General features: G+C 39.8%; 1 long non-coding RNA gene across 1 annotated transcript; it reads right to left on the reverse strand.

The window, feature by feature from the left end:
* Positions 1-4,407: 4,407 nt before the first annotated feature.
* Positions 4,408-11,337, reverse strand: LOC110342559. The gene is made up of 3 exons (XR_002384670.2): positions 10,958-11,337; positions 10,460-10,497; positions 4,408-5,603 (listed from the first exon to the last, which is right to left on the reverse strand). It is a non-coding gene; the product is annotated as an uncharacterized LOC110342559 (long non-coding RNA).
* Positions 11,338-13,797: the final 2,460 nt, after the last annotated feature.

Genomic DNA, 13,797 nt, shown 5'->3' on the forward strand with positions numbered 1-13,797 from the left:
TAGAAACATCTCAGACGATCACAACATGCTCACACACCATTAGGAAGAGAACTTACAGTCGTAGGCCTTCCCAGAGAGAAGGAAGAGATGGTCCCCTGGCTTGATATGTACATCAGCAAATGTAAATAATGACATAAAATATCAGTAACTATTACTGAAATGGGTATTATTGATAATACTAATTCTAAATCAATATAATGAATTATAACATAGCAAGCACAGATGTGACCATTATGCAACGCTATCAAGGGCCACTGTGGGACAAATTATTTTGAATTAGCTGAAAAAATTCCAGTTGTACCATCCAAATGCACATAGAAATGGTGGAAATGAGTGAATCAACTCTCATAGGCCTTCTGAACCTTTCTAACAGAGGGTTTGTAGACTTTCATTTGGAACCAATTGTTTAGCGATTAATAAAGAACATTGATGACTAACCCATCTCACTGGCTAGCCAACAAGCCTAGCTGCTCAAGGGAGAGGGCCAATAGTTCCCTGGACAGTTTGAATAAAAGGTTAGTGAATTCAGGGATGAATTCAGCCTTGAAGTTGTAGATACCTAACCGGAAGTTTCTCGTTTATATACAGTGGAGAAACACCAGGCATGAGAAACACTTGGACGTTCACTAATCAAAGATTAATAGAGCTAAAATGGAAACATACTAAAGACAGGATGGGGAGGGAACAGGATGATAGGGGTAATGAAATGTGAAATCTAGAAGTTACACAGAGTGGGCAAGCCCCACCCACCTTCTCACACGCTAGCTGAGTGAACTTAGGCAAGTTGTTCAACCTACTCTGACCCTTGTCTTTATCCCTTCTTATGATAGTTGCAATATTATTTGCTTCCCATGTCCTATTTCCTGAATAACTAGCATTCCTCACCAGACTCATGCTCTTTTGAAATCCGGTTTTGTAGTAGTTCCCACCAAGAGATGAAACCTATCTCTCTACATTTTTGTTAGTTTGCACAATGCTGGAAACCAGACTTTGTGACAACTCTCAGTCAAAATCTCAAGAGGATCTGCACACTTCTGGTTACATCCCCAGAATCCCGATGCCTATGGCTCCCTGACAACCATGAAAGGCATAGTCGAAGTCACTTTTATGATCCCACCAGCTTACAGCCAGGTAGCCTGCTGCATAAATGGTATCATAGGTGGTATCATCCGTATTGGGTGTCTATTGTTGAAAACAAACAATCCCCCAAACTTAGTGACCTTTTACAAATATAATTATAGCTTATGATTCTCAGGGTCGACAGAGCTCAGCTGGGTTCTTCTGTTCCATGTGATACTGGCTATAATTGCAGTCATCTGAGAATTTTGCTAGATTTGAGCAGCATCGTGGTTGGCCTATTTATATATCAAATGTTTTTACAACAGTAGATCAGGAAGGGATGTCTAAAAAAAAACCTGGTCCTCCCTTCTCTCTGTCTATCTCTGCTTTGATACTCCTTCCTTGTTCCTCCGAATTATCTGCTCTCTTCAAATTTTCTTTGTGTGACATTTCCATACCTCTATATGATACAGCATGATAGCTGATCTTTGATATGATATCTGAGGACTTTCCTAAAGGAAACTTTGTAAATTTAGACTTTCCTAATGCAAAGAGTTCAGATCAACATAATGTCACTTTCTCTCCATTCTGTTGCTTAAATTCAGTCATAAGATCATACTTGATTGACTAAGAGAGGATAGTAAGAAGGCTTGGGAGCCACTCTAGATTGGTCATCCCTGATTTACTCTCCAGTTTACCTAAAACACATGAATAAATCTAACAATGAACACTCGGAGAGACCCAGATTAGCAAATATGAACCCATCCCTAATGGGCAGACTCACAGAATCCTGAGATAAAAACAGTATTTGTTGTGTGCCGATGAAAAACCATATTCTGTTTGGGACATCAAAACATAGGAACTTGTGAGATGGGGTTGTGATGTTCAATATTAATTATTGACAGGATTTAGAATTGTTGGAAGAACACAACTGGACGTGCCTATGAGAGTTTTCCCAGGAATGTTGAATTTAGTAGGGAAAATATAGTTTGGATATGGACAGATATGGGCAGCTGGTATCTTTAGTTGGATATATATGAGAGAGCTGAACAGAAATCTATCTATCTATCACCTGTCTGTCTATCATCAATCTATCAACTATTTATCTACCATCTATCTATTATATATCAACAATTTATCTACCATATTTCTATCATCTGTCTATCATCTACCTATCATATATCTATCAACTATCTATCATCCAGCTATCTATCTATCATCTATTATCTATGTATCTATTATCTATCTATTATCTATCTATCAATCAACTATCTATTATCCAGCTATCTACCTATCATCTATTATCTATGTATCTATTATCTATCTATCAATCAACTATCTATTATCTATCTATCTATCATCTATCTATCTATCATCTATCATCTATCTATCCATCCATCCATCCCTCTCTGATTTCTGACTGTGGCTACAATGGACCCAGATGCATCATGCTTCTACCACTTTTCCTTCCCTGACATGCTCATCTATAACTTGGCATTGTAAGACAAAAGAAAACCTTCATTCCACAAGTCTCTTTACTTAGACACTTAGTCACAGCAATGAGAAAAGTAACTAATGCAATGGAAAACCTCAGCGCACACCGAGTTCAAGAACCTGGGTTGTAACGTATTTTAAAGTCCTTAATGTACAGCTAAACTGCATGCAATACTCTGAAAATAAAATAAGATGATGGAAACTTTAATCTACTTAGATAGAATGTTGTCCATCATCGTTTTAATGTCCAGAAGACCCAATATGTTATTACAATAAAGAAAAAATGAGTACCTACTTGTTGAGCACTGAAGAGATGATGGCTCAGGAGTTAACAGTGGCTGTTGCTCTTGCAATAGCCTGGGAACACTTTCTAGCACCCATTTCAACTTACAACCATAACTCCAGTTACAGAGAATCCAACACATTCTGGTCTCAGGGGGTCTCTGCAGTCATGGTGCACAAAACTCATGCAGCCTCTCTCACATATATAAGATTAAAACTAACAAATAAATCCTGTTTACAATGTAGTTTCATGATACAATAGGCTGGCAAAGGTAGAGGAAAGAATTTGTAATGTATCAGAAAAAGAAGGACAGTAAGAAAATAGTATTAATGAAAGAAATATATTCATGAGAAACACCAGCACTTATTTATCCAAACTTTGAGTCTATTATTATGCCAGAAGTATACTACTTTGATTACAACCAATGAATAGTATATTCTAAAATCAAGTAGTGTAGCGTTTACAGCTTAGTTCTAATCTTCAAAGTTTCTCTTGCCCTTTGGGATATTAAATGGATTCTTATCTATTTGGAGATTGTACATCTGTGAGAAATGTCACTGAATTTTAATGGAGACTAGATTTAATCTGTAGATTATTTGGGGTAGTACAAACACTTAAAGTATTAATTATTCTAATCCATGGATGCAGAAGAATCAAGTATCTACAGTCAATTGATTTTCAATAAAGATGTTAAATGCACAAAACCTAGAAACGTCAGTCTCACATCTTATACAAAATCAACTCATAATAAATTAAAATATTAAACACTAAGTCCCAAAACCATGTAACTACTACAATAGAGGAAAACTCACCTCTAGTTATAAATCACATACATATGTATATACATATATTACATATGCATATATATTATATTTTCCCAAAAAGCTTAGAGAAGATTTCATGGAAATAAAGATTCTGAGTAATAAGAAAATCAAGACAGAACCTACTTAATGGGAGAAGATATTTGCAACCTGTATGTGCAGCAATTAGAAAGATAGTAAGGATAAATAATGAAGTTCAAAAATCCAATCACAAAATTCAAATATTTTATTAAAATATTGGTACTGCAGAGAAGGTTCTCCAAAGAAAATATGCAAACAATCTATATGATGAATTGCTCAGTTAATCTTCAGGGAATTATTCAGTAAGACCTGAGAGTGCTAAGCATGGATAAAGAGGAAAAACACCAAGGGATGGTAAGGAGGTTGGGGGAAAGGAAGCTTTATTCCCTTGGTAACAATGTAAGTCAGGATATGATAGGAGAACCTCCAAATGTTAAAAAGAAAAGTTTCAAATGATCTAACATGTTTACAATTAGCTAAATGCCCAAAGGAAATAAAATCAGTATGTTGAAGACATATGCGCACAAATATGTTTATACAAACATTCTCAAGAGTCAATATAGATGATAGAGTCAATGTAAGTGTCCATCACTAGACACATAGATTATGGAAGCATCAACACACACACACACACACACACACACACACACACACTATTCTGCTTTAAGGACATCCCGGGTTGGTGTGTGTGTGTGTGTGTGTGTGTGTGTGTGTGTGTGTGTGTGTGTGAATTTGTGTGCATGTATGTGACCATGTCCATGAATCTGTGGACAGTGCCTTAAGTAAAATTAGCCAGTCATAGACAGACAAATATTCATGATCCTATTTTTGTGTAACATTCATGTAAGTCAAACTCACAGAAGTAGTGAGTAGCATGATGGCAACCAAGGATTAGAGGGTTAGAGGAGGTCAGATGGGGAGAGGCTGACCAAAGGACAGAGATTTGAATCAGGCAGAAAGAACAAGTTCAAGAGGCCTGTTATACAATGACATGGCTGTAGCTAGCAATACACACACATGAGAAAATGTCCTTGCTGCTTAGCTTAATTTGATTATACAGTTATTTCACAATGTGTGTGTGTATGTGTGTGTGTGTGAGAGAGAGAGACAGAGAGACAGAGAAAGACAGAGATCTCAGAAAACCATGCTGTATACCACAAAAATGTATACAATTTGTCAATTAAAATGATAATAAAAAGCAAACACAGTATAAAACTAGTTATTGCACCAATATAACTTCATATTAAATTATTTAAAATGTTGGTGAATATTCATTATTCCCTGAATTCTGTTTTAAAATGCACTTGACAATTAGAGCTCACTCAAGAACCTCACCCCATGAGTCTCCTTTACGAAAGCTCTTGGCCTCACATAATCAATTAGAATCTACTCAACATTTATAGCATTGGGAGCCAGGGGCATCCATCAAACAAAGGGCAGAGAAGTGACAGGCTTTCATGGAAGGGTGGCAAAAAGATTTATTGCAGCAACCCACACAGCATTCTCAGTACCCAGGATGAAGGTGCTGCCTGGTCTTCCAGCGGGAGGCAGGATTACTTCAGAGGTCGATTCAATTGCCTTCTCAGTCTCTCTTGAAGGCAGTAGGGCAGCGCCACTCAGATTTGTCACAGTAGATCAGGTTTTCTCATTGCGCCTGTGGATGGTGGTCCTGCTTAGACTACGGTGCCATTTGAAAGGTGTTGAAGGACCTCTTTGAAGATGGATGATGCCAGGCCTGAAGTGCGTGTGTAGAATGTGGTGTCCTAGTAGAACTGTGGGGAAAGGATTGTGAGCCCTGGGTGGATCTCCCACAGGCTTCAGAGAAGAGCTGGTTTCTGTCTTTGAAATATCAGGGCTGACACCATGGAGTGGACTAATGGGGAAAGACCGTCTGCAAGGCAAACCTGATGACCTGAGCTCCATCCCTACAAACATAAGTGGAAGAGAGAGACTTATGTCACAAAGATGTCATCTAGCCTTTCCATGCACTCCCTGGCATCTGCCTACACACATGCTCAACACACACAAGCACAAGCGCACACACTGAGGCACACACATGCACATGCGCACACTCACGTGCACACCCACAAGCGATCTGGCTAACACACACACAGAGGCACACACACACACACACACACACACACGTTCGTATGCACACCGACACACGTGCACACACACGTGCACACAGACATACACACACAGTTCTATGCCTGTTATTGGGCAGTACTCTTTTGGCTAATCTCTAGTGTACATTTTTGGCATTTGACCTTGCAGTGCACATAAACAAATTTTCCCTCAGTTCTAGCACCTGTGTAAGCGCTGCAGAAACACTGTAACCTACATCCGGCTTGACCTACATTGGATCCCTCTTCTCTGGCTTGCTAGCTGTGTGACTCACAGCAAGTAACCGCTGTGAGTTGTTTTCACATGTATAAAAGGAGAAGACTAGCAACTACCCAGAAGGGTGGCTGACACTTAGTCTGATGCAGAGAACAACCTCACGAGACAATGCTCAGAAGATAGAAGAGGGAGATTCAAATTGCTTTTGACCCTCGATGGAAAAATGAGCTTTGGTCTCCAGCTATTGCATCTTTTCATTAAATAAACATAAGGTGACACTGCTCCCCACAGCCCTGGAGAAATGACTTAATTAAATCATTTATGCTTGATAACAGCTGTGCCTTCCCAGGATAATTTTTACTCTGTCAGCTATCCCCCAGAACAAGCAAGCAGCTTAGGGATTTAGACACATTCTGCAAGTGTCAACATCATAGAGTTTTTCTGTTTGTTTGGAATTTTCCACCATGGTCAGTCATTTGGAAAGAACTGGAGAGTTGGGATCTGGCAGCCATGAGTTGTACAATCATGTTCAACATCAGAGTCTGCTTGAGTTTCCCATCTTGGAGAATGGATGGAAACTCTTCTGGGCCTTAGGTTACAACTTCATTGTAGGAGTGATGACTACCATGCCATGGATGACACTATATGTATGAGGAAAAAAGAAGAGCCCAAGCATCAAAAACCTTTTAAACAAGGTAGGACCCATGTGACAATTATAAAAGCCACAGGCTTATAGGACATATCAGACACTCTCTTTTCTGCATGCACTCTATTTGGAATTTATCTGGAATTTCACAAATGAGTAGTCTTCAAAGACAATCACAAAATTCTTGGTATGTAAGACACAATTGTGGATACTGAATATTCTGTTAACGTACTCGAGTTAAAGATCTTTTCTGAGGAAACCAACTATTAAAAGCATTGGCATTTACACTCCTAATAAATGAGATCAGCACTTGACTTTATAGTGTGTATAAACTTCCTAGTATGTGTATGTGTGTATGGCATGTGTGTGTGCACTGGTACTGTTTCACTACAATTACTACTATAATTAAAGATATAATCAGAGTTGATTTCAATATTTTCTAAGTCTTAGGACAGCACAGAAGTGAAAGAGAGATTTAAAAGAAATATCACTACTTATTACAACAAGTATTTAGAGATCAAGTACCTCAGAAATGTCTTCTCTTTGATACTGCACCATGGATATCATCAGAAGGTGAAATGGAGGATAGTAGAGTTGAACAGATTTGTTGACTTTGGACTATATCTAGATGGAGAATCTCAAAATCCTGGCACCTATCACAGAACAGCAGGGGCAGTAGACACTGCCAGAGGTGTGATTTATGTGGAGCTAAACACATCCATTTTTTCCTAAACTCGACTTAAGTTGCATTTGCCAGAGTACTGTATCTCAGCAATAGTAAAAGGAAAAGTATCCCATTATACAATGATAAAACTCTTACCCCTTATCATGAAACATTCTTCATATAGAAGATACAAGGAATTTGGATGAAGAGCTCTAAATTCTTAGTTCAACTCTGCCACGCCCTTGCACAGCCTGTGTCCGAAAATCTGTGGAGGGTGTCGGGACTGATGACACAGAGACCAGTCAGTGGTGAAAGAAGGCTTCAAGAAGGCCTCAAGAAGGCCTCGCTTTATTCTTACCCCGGCTGGTTATATGCCCCGACCCCAGAGGCAGCGGTGAGGGGTCAGGAAGAAGCGGTTAATCATTGGAAAGGTCAAGGTCAGGGTGTTCCCATGGGTGAGCCTTCTGAAAACACCAGGAAATTATTGTTCCAGTAAACATGCTGTTAGGGACACCGGATTGTTTTTTGGTAAACGTGTTTTCTACTGGTTACAGCTGCCTGCTCCCAGGCTGATGGGGAAGTGGGCCTCTGGCCAAGGTCTCCTATTCCCACACAACTCTTCATTCTTAAGGTAAATGAATTGAGGAACTGTAAGTCTCATTTTCATGTTTTATCTCTAAAAATAAGACAGAACATATAAACATGCACTCATGAGTTGGGAGGGATGAAAGAAAGGAGGGGTGGGGGATAATTTCCCAGAACTAAGAGTGTATGAAGAAGACACATGGAAGCCTACTTTAGAAGATAACTTTAAAATATAATTTGAGATAATCACCAACTTTCCCACCTTTGAATCATACCAGTTATAAAAAATGACCAGCCTCATAAGACATGCCTGCTGGTGTAACAGTGACACACACACGCCATGGGAGCAGTCAGCCCTTTTTTGACTGGGTTTAATGCCCATTCTACAGGTTGAAACCTGTATATGACATCACTCTTGGGACATACAGGAAGTACAGAGAACAAGTAGCTGCGAAATGCCCAGCACTAAATGGGCACCTACAGAACAGCCCCTCTCCCTTGAGGAGGATCATTGTGGAAGAGGAGGTAGAGCAATGTTAGTAACAGTTAGAGGCAGCAGATGGATCCAGGGAAGCAGTTTTCTGGACACAGTAGGAAGGTGGCTTGTCCAAGCTCATTTTTTGACAGTGTGCACAGGCATGCACATACTTCAGCCAGATAGAGTCCCAACGTGAAGTGTGAATGAGCACAAAGTCCCCCCTTTAGCTAAGGAGCTGTTGGCAGGGTGGGAAAAAGGAGAGTCTGTTTTCCTTCAGTGTGAGGTCTCTGGTAGTTACCTACACATTCCAGTAGAAGGCTGCATGCCCAAAAGTTTAAAGGCTACAAAGACTGTCCTTGATGGAGAAATGTAGGGGGGCAGGGGGGTGTAGTAGATGTTTAAGGAATTATATCTGGGAGGAACTGGGGGAGGATGATGATTACACTGTACAAAATTCTCAAACAATGAATGAAAACAATAAAAACATGTATAAAAGTACATGGCCTAGATGGATAATGCTTCTTTCAGAAGCCATAGGTTAGGAAATGAAATCCTTGTTCCAGGTGTGGAATATTTCCCCGAGATGTTAGCCAAGAAGAACCCAGAGGTCCCCTAAATAATACGGCTGCTTCCACTACTTTTGGTTGCTTTGGTGCTTTCCCAGGCTTCGGTGGTCACCCAAGCATCGGTGGCATGCATTATCCATGCTACCGCTGCTGACGTGTAGAACAACTGTCTCATAATAAAGAAAGGGCATATTCATTGTTGCCCCACTTTGTTTAAAGCTTTCAATTCTCCCAGTTATGCTCCCCACCTCTGATGCCCCACCAAGCCTCATTAGGAACCTAGACTATCATCACCTTAATGGAGTCTCAACAGTTATATTTTTCTATTCAGTATTTCAGGCAATCTTACAAGAGACGGAGTCTTTGGACTTCCCCTGGACTTAAAATACAAGCACCCTTATATAAAAGATGCTCTTGAGTAATTGCTTGGAATTCGTGGATGAGTCAGAGAGTACTCACATCACACGAAGCTTATATTACAACTCAAAGGTCCCCTAGATGCTTCAAAGGGTAGCTGAGTGCAACGTTAGTTCCTCTCGTTCAGGACTTAAGCTTGTGTTTGACTCTGTGAAGGAGGGTGCTATGGCTTGAACACTCACCCCACTTGCATTTAAAATGTAATGTGTTGGGGCCTTTGCAGTGGTGTTTAGGTGAGGAGCTCTCCGCAATCCTGAGGGGATCAATACTTCTATAAAAAGAACTTGGGGTGGTGTGTTCATGTCTTCTGCTCTTCCACTGTGTGAGGACAGACACAGTGCTCTCTATCCCAGGAGTACAGACATGCCCTCTAACTTGCTGGCACCTTGATACCAGGTTTCTAGCAGAAATATATTTTTGATGTTTTGCTTGTTGGTTTGAGATGTTCCACTATGTAACCTAGACTGTTCTCAAATTTTCTTTGTGTGTGTGTGTGTGTGTGTGTGTGTGTGTGTGTGTGTGTGTTGACTGCTCACATATACTTATATGCTTGCATGTGGATGGGTAGTGGTGAACTTTGAGTGCCCTCTTTAATAATTATTCACCTTATGTTTTTACATAAGTTATTTATTGAACTTGCATGAGTGGAACAGAGTGTGTCTGGTATTGAGTTTGGATAAAATATACTAGAGAGAGTGATTCTCAAGGTATTCACCAAGGTCAGCAAGGTACTGACATTTTGGGACACAAAGAAAATGAACAAACCTAAAAAGAATGTACCCAAGAAAGGCTGGATAGGGGTCCCTGCTCCTGTTAACAAACACCTATATTCATATAGACAACTGACGCATCTGCTTGGAACACACACACACACACACACACACACACACACGATAGGAAATGGATGAGGGAGTAGTTAGAGAGAGTGGAGGATTAACAGGAATGAAAGGGGGATAATACAAGGAACAAGAAGTAAATACAATTGAAATATGTATGCGCATGGAGATGCCACAGTGAAAACCTGTTATTATCTATAATGAAAACATATGAAAGATACATTTTATTTATACAAGTGGAGCACTTACCTCCTATGTATGGGACCCCCGGGAATGAAGTCTCAGAACTGCAAAAAAGTAATGATTGGGCTGGTAAGATGGCTCAGCAGGTAAGGCTGTTTGCTGCCAAGCCTGATGATCTGATTTTAATCACCTAGTCCCACAATGTGGAAAGAGAGAAGGACAACCCTGCAAGTTGTTACCTAATCTCCACCATATGCTACAGCATGTGTACCCCCTCTCCAAAAAAAATACACATATAAAAGTTCTTTAAACAAACAAGTGAATACAAGATATGTAGAAACCCTAGGAACAAAATAATGAGATGTTACAAGCAATTTTAATAAATTAAAATCTTAGCCATACTATGTACAGTTTGCCATTTTGCTGAGAACTTTGTGGAATGGGAAATAGTTTGCCGTGTCTAAAGTGAGCAGTGCATGAGAAATGGGTGGGGAGAAAACAGAGATGACTGGCATGTTAGGATACGAAAGCGAAGACCGCTGGGTAATTTAGTGAAGAGCTCACCTTGACAAAGATCTCCTCACAGCTCAGGAAAAACGGATTCAACACCTGAATGAAAAGAAACTGACTCCTAATGGCCTGCAAAACCTTAATGCGTGCACTAAATAGCATCATTACCATTGCGTACCGAAGCTGGCACATATTGGCTAATGGTAGGGTCAGGGCCGAAGGCCTTTGCACAGCCTTTGTTTCAATATTTAATATGCTACCAAGATGCCAGCATTTCCTTCAGTAGCTGTTGCGAAATGCTGCAGTGAAAGCTAGCCACCTGTTAATTACTGCACAAAACCAGCCGAGTCCAAAGTCATTATTTGCACGCTGCCGATAATTACAGCCACACAATTTCGAGGCGTCCTCTTGGATCTTTCTCGGCACAAATGGGCAGGCTGGGATGCCAAACAGGTGAGGGTGATTTGAAAGAATAATAATAAATTTCATCTGGAGCACGAGCAATTAAGAGATGTTGGCTGCAGACAGTATACTCTACACAAACAAATCTAGTAAGAGATCATAAGGAAGGAGAGAAGCTTGGCTCCTGGCTAGATGGCCTCTCACAAGACCGGCCGGCACATCAAACACGTATGATTTCTCCAGCGAATAAACTTGGAGTCAGAAGTTAAGATCCGGGTGGGGGAATCCTTAAGTCCCACTCCTAGTATAATGGACAGACTTAGGCTTCTCCCTCACAATGGACAGACTTAGGCTTCTCCCTCACCATGGACAGACTTAGGCTTCTCCCTCACCATGGACAGACTTAGGTTTCTCCCTCACCATGGACAGACTTAGGCTTCTCCCTCACAATGGACAGACTTAGGCTTCTCCCTCACATCTAGTTGAGTGTGCAGACATGAAATGAGCAGGACTTGGAACAAGAAATTTTATGATTGCCATGCGATCCACCAACAGCTGACACACATAATGAGGGTGGCGAGAGACATCTGCCCTGCTGGAATGAAATGCTAAAATCAAAATTTCAGAAAGGAAAAAAAATCAAAATTTAATTTAGGAGCTTGGCATATTAATGACCCAGTAAGACAATGAGCCATTTGGGATTACATGTCCTGATCCAAAATGCCAGTATTTAGATTCATGCATTTGGAACGAAGCATATTTGAAGACATCAGATGACAGTCTACGTTTTGACATATGTGTTATCTGCCACCCTAAATTTGTCACCAGAAATCTGTAGTACAAATCCCAAAGCCTCCTTCCTAAATTGATGATTTTCATTGGTTTTTTAAACCAAATTAACAAAAGATTATTATGCATCTGTTAATATATGGATATAAAGGTCAACAGTGCAGATAGCAGTTCACATATCTTTTGTATGGAGGTTGTACGTGTTTCTACAATTCAGGTTAAAACCAGAGATAGGGAAAGAGTTTTTAAAAAAGAGAAAAAGAAATAATAGAGTTGACACTCACCTGCTCATCTTTGTAACAGAAGCTTAACCAAATCCTCCCTCATTCTATTTTCTCCTACCTTCCTTCCCAGCAGGTCAGTGGGAAGTTGGGATGTATCCAGTATAGGACACTCAAGTCCCTCTGGGTCTTTCTTCCCCCACACTATCTCTGTCTCTCTCAACAGTGCTACTGACATATCTTCTCTAACCATTTCTTCTCTGTATTTCTGAAGGAGTGATCTTAAATTTCACGAAACTACTTGAGGATGAGGACAGTACATAGAGCTTCAACATGTCCACAACTGTTTTTGAACATTTCAAGTTATTGTGGTAACGCTTGTCGGAATTGAGGACTTTAGGGTGATAACTGGTAGGTGAAGCCCACACTTTTATTCAGATTCTCTCGGGTCTTCCCTCATATCTGCTTTTCGGTTGTAGGATAACATCTTGTCTGTGGTTTAAAGCCTAGTGGTCAGGTCTAGTTGGGCTCATCAGCACTGTAAACCCAATATGTTTCATTCCCTCAGAGGGAACTTTTGTTGATGAACTACAATCCAACTTTTAGAAGTACGTGGTTCAGTGGTTTCTGAGAGTTACAGTTTTGCAGCCATCAACTCTACAGAGTTACAGATCATTTCATTATTAGGAAAGGAAGCCCAGTAATGATTAGTAATCATGTCCATCTCCTGCTCTCCAAGGCCTTCACAATCTCTCATCTATTCTGTTTCTATGGACTTGACCTAAGTGGACACTGCCTACTGTATGTAAATTTCTGTCCTGACTTCTTTCCTCAGCCTGTGTTGAAGGCCAACTACGTTGTCTATACTTGCAGTGAATGTCTTCCTTTGACCGAATGAAAATTCATTGTATGATATATCATTTTATTATTTCCTTTATGAATATATGTGTTTGTAGTTTTTGTTACTGTGAATGATGCTGAGAAAAAAATACATTCAAGCATATGGTGGTTTATGTTTCTAGTACTATTATTTCTATATATGCAAATGAATTTTTGTAGTTGATTTTAATATTTTAATTTTCTGGAATGGCTAGGCTGATTTCTCGGTGATCCCACCACTCCTCGTTCCTAGTCTCCCTGTTTGTTTCATCTGCAGTGTTCATTATTGTGTGGTTTAAGAATAACACCTTATTATGAAGTGGTATTGATTTATTTTAATGAGAATTAGAAACTGCACATGGTTAGTGTGCACAACATGACATTTTAAAATGTGTACATTTTGTGATGGGTAAATTGAGATGACTAACACTCATTTTCATGTGCAATGTATCATATTTATGGGAGCGACCATTAAAGTTTATTGTTGCATACTTACCCTTAGATTGAAGAGAAATTTTCAGAATATCCTATTATGGTTTAGTTTGCCTTTCTTTAATGAGCAATAAGAAAAAGTATTTTTCCTGTGATTAGTCATTTACTTAT

The sequence above is a fragment of the Mesocricetus auratus genome, unplaced genomic scaffold (assembly GCF_017639785.1).
Source record: "Mesocricetus auratus isolate SY011 unplaced genomic scaffold, BCM_Maur_2.0 Super-Scaffold_100023, whole genome shotgun sequence".
Classification (NCBI taxonomy): Eukaryota; Metazoa; Chordata; class Mammalia; order Rodentia; family Cricetidae; genus Mesocricetus; species Mesocricetus auratus.